This window comes from Lytechinus variegatus, chromosome 11 (assembly GCF_018143015.1).
Source record: "Lytechinus variegatus isolate NC3 chromosome 11, Lvar_3.0, whole genome shotgun sequence".
NCBI lineage: Eukaryota > Metazoa > Echinodermata > Echinoidea > Temnopleuroida > Toxopneustidae > Lytechinus > Lytechinus variegatus.
Genome location: NC_054750.1, coordinates 12,073,684 through 12,082,238, shown reverse-complemented (window position 1 = coordinate 12,082,238; position 8,555 = coordinate 12,073,684).

Below are 8,555 nucleotides of genomic sequence, written 5' to 3'. Positions count from 1 at the left end.
AATATATATAAACAGATAGTTTTTGTTAAGAACTTGGTTAGGAAAAGAAAAGGCATACCGGCCCAACTATTCTCCAACTCTCATCTAGCCCTATATACCAGCCAAAGAGTGATGACATTGATGACATCGATGGCCATTGTCAATTTCATAACTAATAAAAATGATGAAAAAAGAAAATCGCCTCTGAATTTAGTGCATAGACGGTTAGACGAGAATGTTCCATACCCAGTAAAATCATACCTTTGTTAATCCAATTCACTTTCCCTTTATTCCAAATTTACTTGGAATATACTGAGAATATTTTCATTGTTTGCGTACTCAGTATAAAGAAGTTTTCATGAGTTATGATTAATCCTTCACAATGAACTTTAACTATGCTTTATCCCCCAAATTTGTTTTTAAACACTCTATTAACGAGACTTATACTCCATTTTTACACAAAATTCCTGCCGTGGGAGGGGTCATCATAGGTAGATCAAGGGGCGAAGCGGCGGAAGGTGAGGCGAAAAATAAGAAGAAAGATAGGACCGGGAAGAAAGTTGAATGATGGAAGGGAGGTGAATAATTGGGAAAAAAGAAAACTTTCAGGACATGTTATAAAAATAATAAAATCGCTTGCGCTTTGCATAAATACACAGCCATCTTTTTATTTCAAAACGTGCTTGATTTTTTTTCACTTTTTTGGATCGAAATATATAAAATCAAATCATTTATCTAAGAAGATATCCATCTTTTTCATAATTTGTAGGTTTAGATATTAAAGAAAATTAGCTTGCCATTCGGTTTTAGTCTGAAATGTATTCATTAAAAGGTTAAACGTTATCACACTGTAATAAGATGGAAAAGGGGCTTTTCAAAGGTATGTTTCACAGAGGAACTGTTCGTCAAAAGACGCCAGGCTTACTATGATAATGTAATTGCCCCGTCAGGGGCAAAATTGTTCATTTTTGACAATAGAAATGACAATTTTTGGGCATAAAAGTGCCTTCATCGTATACTTTTGTCCTTTAATTATTTAATAATTTATCATTTTTCTACTTTCAGGGGGGCACATGGGGGGGGGGGCAAAATCTCGTTTTGCCCCCCAAAAAAATTTATTGGGGGGGGGGGCAAGTGCCCCCCTGCCCCCCCCTCGCTTCCGGCGCCCTTGTTAAAGATATATAGAGGGAAATAGAGATGGGGTGGAAATTCCACCCCATCTCTATTTCTCTCTCTCTCTTTCTCCCGACAAAAAGGACAGGGCGCTAATATTTTAATCACTTCATATTAGCAAAATGACAAATTTTGAACATTTTGACTTACAAAAAAATTAGCACAACATACCTAAGTCAGACATTTAATGGTGGAAACTAAAACGACCCAAAACAAACGGTGGAATGGATGCAGCGCACATGGGCAGTTTACCGGAGAACCACGTATGGTGCAATAATACGTCTGCGATTAAAAAAATAGTTACAGGCATAGTTTGTATTTAAATTATGAATAAGACTTTGGTGTAAAAAAAATAATGATTTCATATTTTTGTGCATATCAGCAGCATGATTATTATACTTTGTATGTTGGTATGCCATTACTACTATTTTTCGAACGTTAAGACTGTATCATTGCGCGAGTGAACCCATTTTCTTGCTGGACGGACAGAAACTATGCATGCATCGCGGTCCTTGCATGCTAAGCATACCGTAATTTTTATTCGCTTACTTTCCTTATTTCAAGGTCGATTTTCTTCGTTCGAAATTGAAAATGGACTAGCATTGGATGTCTGAATGTAATATGCCTTTGAAAACGTGTTTAATATCGAATACAATAATTTCATTCCGAAACTCCTTCTACAGGCAGACAAGTCTTACGTAATAGCACAGCGTTGTTTATCATTTCGTCCTTGGCTCAACGCTCATTTAGCTGGCCCGTGGTGGTGAAATCGAGACAAGGGGATTACCTGGCCAAGATGGGTTTATCGGGGTTGGAAAAGTTTCCAAACGCGAATCGGGGTATAAAACCGCAGTTTGCAGTCCGAAGTGAGGTCGAGAATCAAACGGGATATTTTCGTAATGACTCCACGTATTTGCTTGATTGAATTCATTTCATCTTAGCCCCATTGGACGTTTTTAATGGTGAAAGGGGGTATACAATAAAGGATTAAGTTTAATCCTCTCCCTTATATTGTTAATTAATGACACTGAAAGAATGAAAGCCTCCGTAAGCTTTTATTCGGATCTAATCCTTGCCGGGAATCCTTGTTTTCATGATTCCATGTTCCATGGTGGCAGGGCCCATTGTGGTCACAGAGATTAAACAAGGCTACCAAAAAATAAATGTGTACTTGGTCTTTATATTGTTTGTATTCCTTTTGAAACCATCCTTATAACCCACGCCCAACGCCTATATAACAATTAGCTTTGTAATTCGTACAATTATACCAAACCCACTGCCAACATACAGGCAGGGTGTCAATAGACCGCCCTCTCCCCGCCACGAAAGAGAGCTCATGGCAAAATTCCATAATTTTACTTTGTTTTGTTTATTCATATCTTATTTGTAGATATTATATTTAAACCGAGTAGCATTGCCTTATATTTATTCAAATTCTGAAGAAAAAAATCCCGAAAGCAGAGTTGCACATCAATGTCATTAAATTGATTTGAAGGCTATATGTTAATTTGATAACCGATACTGAATATCATTATCAAAATCATATGTTAAACAGGAAAGTTTCATTTTTCAGTAAATGGTGATATTATGAACGCATAAGAAAGGTGTCACATTAAACTCATTCTATTTTCATCTGTTTTACTATATGAAGTCTCTCAAAATTATAAGTCTATATTTAATAAGGAATATACATTGTTGAACTGTGATATCACCGTATGACGAATCCGCACACCCGAACTACATTTTACATGTTTTACTTTATCGGAAAAGAAAAAATCTGATACATCAAAATGCGAAAGTAATAATAAACATATGACTTTACCCCCCCCCCCTCATGCATATCGCCAGCAACATATACTACACAGGTTTCAAAACTATATCCCAAACTAATAAATATATTTGATACTTTGTTAGAAGTAAGTTTTTTGTTCAACTTGGCTTATAAGGCCTACATGAATAATCCGAGAATTAATTGATATTTTGAATGAAATTTTAATTTTGTGATAATTTATTTTGATCTATCAGAAAATAATAACATATTGTCTTGTATCATTTGTGATTGTTTTAATTCTTTTATTTCTTAGTCGTGAATTTTTGGAGGTCCATTGCCCCCTCCCCTCCAAAAAAACCCTCCCATATGAGAAATACATGGATTTACACTTTAATCAGCATAATCATAATAATAGTTTTGTCATCATGTATTCTAAAGTCGTGGTGCATTTTGAAGAACAACATGATGTAAAAAGTGCACCTTGACCCACATTATTTCAAAAGGGGAATTAGACAGTCTAGGATTAATAAGAAGATTTGGATCTTGAATGGAGATGCATGAAAAGAATGCATTTTAAATTGGATTCCATTCAGAGTGGATATCATTCACACCAAGGCCAATGTCAAAGAAAAGGGAACAAAAGGCAGTTTTTATAATGGGAAGATAGGATCATTGATAATAGGTATTTAGATACACCACCCGAAGGAATGGTCCCAAACAATGTAACTTGTGTACCCTACCACGCATCTATATCAAAGGCCAATTAAAAGAACATCCTTAACGCGTATCAAGATTGTGTGTTTACATGGCAACACTGTCAAATCCAGGATAATTCGAGGGGGAAAGGGGGTTAAGAGAGCAACAATATTATTATGTAAGTATTTAAACAAATGTATAATTTTATAAACAAATTTTCCCTTAAAAAATGAACATCATTTTCTGCACATTGAACGTTAGAAATTCTTTGTTATATATGATCGGCATTTCGCAAGGGTTCAGCGTTTTTTAGATAGATAGATAAATAGATAGATAGATAGATAGATAAATGGTTTATTGATAAAAATCAAGACATCGTCGCGGCTAAGGCCGAATTGCGATGTATTCACAAGGTAATAAAGACACAAAAATATTCAAACAATAACACAGATAATTACAAAATAAATAATACGGATAAAGTATGGTATTGAAAACTACTTGTTTTGTGGAATTTTGGAAAGGTAAGAGAGAGGTGGGAAGGAGGAGAGGCAGATAGAGAGAGAGGGGGGTGGAGTGAAGGGAAGTAGTGGAGCAAAAAGTCAGAAGAAAAGAAAGTACAAACATTATGAAAGAGGTAAAAACATGAAGTTGTAAGGCTGTACGTAAGAATAAACAAAGTTAGAAGAATTTGAAAGTAAAATATTATCCTTAACACATATTGGTATGGTGGTCCAGATTATCATTTACCGGTGTATAGTTCTTCTACATTAATAAAAAAAAGTAGTATTTACAATTCAACATTTCAAAGAAAGAGAGGAAGAGAGATGGATAAAAAGAGAGAGAGAAATATGGATAGAGAAGACAAACAACAGGAAGAAAAGAGTTGCAAGGAAGGGAAAGGAATACAACATAGAGATCATAGAGATCTTTTTTTTACAAGTCTCTCCCTTTCTTGTATAAAGTCTTTGATTTCAGCTAACCCCGAGATGATTTGCCCCTTCCCTCTACAAAATCTCTTATCATTTTGTAACCATTTGAATTACTCTTTTAAAAATCGCACTGTCGTATCGTAGTTTTTTACTTCTAAACATTTTGTGCAAATGTTGATCCCAAATTTGCGTTCCCCCATGTATGATTACAGAGTTTTAGGCATGCAGGCATTTAAAGATTTTAAAAAATGACATTTTGCATTCGTGTGTGGGGAATTATTTTGTCAGGAGGTCAATGAGAAATCATTGAATAAATATACCGTTTTCAAACTATAATTTCATTTGATTCTTTAAAGTTAAAATATTCATTGTGAATAAAAGAAACAAGTATATAGAAACGCATTGCATAATATCATTTTAGTTATTTTATTCATTAATTTACCTTTGCACAAGGTATTGCATAATCTGAACATACATATTTTGACCAAATTTCTAGACTATAATTTATTGACAAGTTGATGTTCATAATAAATATCATAATTTTCAGAAAAAGGTGTATATTTTGAATAATTGATTAAGAATATCTGTATAAATGCAAATAACAGTAGCAATTTGACTATGAATGCATTTAGAAAACGTGCATCAGAAATAAAGAAACAACATCCGAAATCTAACCACCCCTGCCCCTTCAGCCTTCAAATTACCCCAGTATTTTTAGGGTGGGTCATTACGGCTAAGACATCGTAAAATATTTCAAACGTTAATTCTTCAGTTTGATCGTGTTGAGAAATTTATCCCGCCCTTACTATTTTTTTTCTTCTTATATTGCTATTGCATGTTTTGAATCTTTGTGTCGTGAATCGAAAAGAAATGAAATTTAATATTATTTTTACAACGCTTGTTCACTTGTTTGTTTATCAATTGGTAAATTTGCTCATATATTTCTGTAATCATTATATTTCCGTACACACTTACTCCTAAATCTACTCCCCCTTCCACGTTTCCAGACTTTCAAAAATATTTTTTTAAATGATTTTAAAAAATAAAAAGTAAATGAGTACCTGTGAATGATTGAACGAACAAATGCATAAACCTTTTTTTAAATATTATTTAAGCTAAATACCTAAAAGAACATCATGATAATTAGATAAATGAATTACTAAAATAATTCATTAACAAATGTATGGATGTGAAATATAATATAAAGCTGAATAACAAACTAATAGATAATAAATTGAATTAATTTACAAATAGAGCATGGACATGATTGAGGAGAATAGGACGAAGACATTTTTGGCGCAAGGAGGGAAAGGTTGTTAAGGACTGAAGATTGATGAGTGAGAGAAGCGACCGAGCAAACGAAAATAATCATGTTTGTATATATATATATATATATATATATATATATATATATATAATGTAACAAAAAATAAAAGTGCGCAGATTTTCAAGGGAGTTGAAAACTACAATACAATGACTGTTTTGGAAACTTTGAGGGGCTAACAGTCCCTACTCTCACCCTCCCTCCTTCAAAGAGGGAAGCCTCTGTCGACCAGCAAAAACAGTAACGAGAGAGGGGGTAAATACGAGGAAAGGAAAGTACTTCTGATATCTGTGTAATATGATGAAAAGTGAAATATAGGAACTTGTTTTGGGGTATTTCGGGGGGGGTAAGAGTTTAGGGCATAAACCCGCCGCTTTGGTCACGTGATGGCCATCTTAATGAGTTGATTGATCGGTCAGATTGATCACATCATGATTGGTACGCACTTGACTCGAGTGTTGCGTAATCTGTTATCTTCTCGGGGCGCTAATTACAAGCAGAAGATCAAACATAATTACGGGATAATTGTGGCATTCTCGCCGCAGAATAATGACATGGGCATGCCACATTCTTGGTTGCTTTGTCATGCAAATGTACGACGCGATAGAGCGCGCAATCACTAGCATATCTATAAAATAAACCTTACTAAAATTCTATCTATTGATGATCGATACCCTTTCCACGCTCCTTATAGCATGCACTCACTGCCTTCCGAAACTCTGTCTTCTCATGATCTATATATACATTCCGTGATTAGAGGTTGATGGCCCAAAACATATCTTAACATTTCAAAATGGACCCTTTTCCCAAGGGCCAATAATCCTTACATAATTTCACCATCTCTTTTAGCCAGGTACGGAGCCAGGACAATTTGATGAGCTGAGGGGGGGGGCTAAAGTTGACACAATATTTTTTTCATATCTTTGTGTATATCATATTCATGGGCCTGGGAACAATCATGACGATCACGACAATAGTGACCTACTATGCTTGTCCATGGGCCCATACATTTATTTTTGTCAAAGTTCATGATGGATACGCTATTGATAATTATATATAATTCCTTCTTTGTTTTCAGTCTTTCCCTTTCCCCCTCTTTTATATGTTCAGTATTATGTATCTATTATGTTCAATGTTTTAAATATCACAGGGGCAGTCGCCCCTGCATGCCTCTGCTATTCTGATGCGACATTCCTGCAGTTTAAGTCTTCTTCAGATCTTGACCAAAAAGCGAGAATGAAGTACTGATCATGAAGTGTGTAAAGGCCCATTTTTGGATAATATTCCGACGTAGAATATACAGGCAAACCTTTTAATGCTGTATTATCACGGTATTTGAGTCTTTGATGCCTAATGAATTTTTAATCAAAATATTGGCTTTGTTGTTGTTGATGATTGTGTTATGTGGTTTTTTTTCTGAAGTGTTATGCATTAATAAAGTTTTTTAAATTATTTATAAATCAATCCCCAAGTGGGCAGTCAAATGTATTGCTGTACACTTTCGGGACCAAATTATTTCCAAACACCCCCTTCACAAGTTTTTTCTCTTTGTGCAAAATAACTGTTTAAACAAGTTTTTCGCAGGCTTCATGTACACATTTTGGCCCACTAAACAAGAATATGATCCCTGGGGAAAAGCTGGGGGATCATACCCTAAACACGTTTGGCTAGTCTTAAAACAAAAAGCTTTGGGGAAAAAAGACATACCCTAAATTCGTTTGACCCCGCCATTTATCATTGACCAGTCTTTCAAAACCTTTTTTTTTTATTTGTGTTTTATACCCTGAACGAGTGCACGCGAGGCCCGCGTCCAAAACTGAAAAAAAACACCCCTTTAAACGCGCTTTTTTTGTCATGCATGTGTACAGCAATATATTTGACTGGCCCCCGGGGATCAAGCCATAATTTCTTGATAGATTTATCACAAATTATTTTAATTAACATATTTTTTTTAATCTCAAAATTCTTGGTTTGGCCCAGCTACCGAAGTGATATCAATTTGTAGGGAATTGATTTTCCTTCATACGATTCCGTATTGTTGCAATTACACGAATCCTTAGAATCCTGCATAAAAAATATGATAGGCCATCAAAATATGGGCCGTTTTCAAACGACGCCATAATATTTTTGGACCTCCCAACATATTTTTTAGCTGGAGATCCTTTTAAACCTCATGTTTTATGATTTTAGCTAAGTATTAAACTAATATTTTAAAAGTATTGTATGATGACTAAGATGAAACCCCTCGTTTTCAGCTTTGGCCCTCCGATTATGATGAATTTATTACAAAAAGATATCGCTCACGTTGGGGCTCACTTGTTTTGTCTAAAATTGCCCACTTAACCCAAATACGTGATATCCAAACGGTTTGAATATATGCTTTGAATAAATTTGGTGTTTTTCATGATTTAAGACAAGAATTTTTATCAAATTTTCGTTTTAATAAAAAAAAATATGCTGTAAAAATTACTTTGCGCAATATCTGCCTATCTCCAGAACACAAAATACAAAATATATTTACACGATTGAGGGCGCTTTTGTAGATTCGCCGTACAGAGATAAACAAACAAAAAAGATACAATTTTCTTCATGTTTTTACACGAATCTGAATGTTACCACAAGCGTTACAAAGAAATTTTACCTTTTGCATGATATTCTTCAGATTTATTGATTGTAAGCTGTG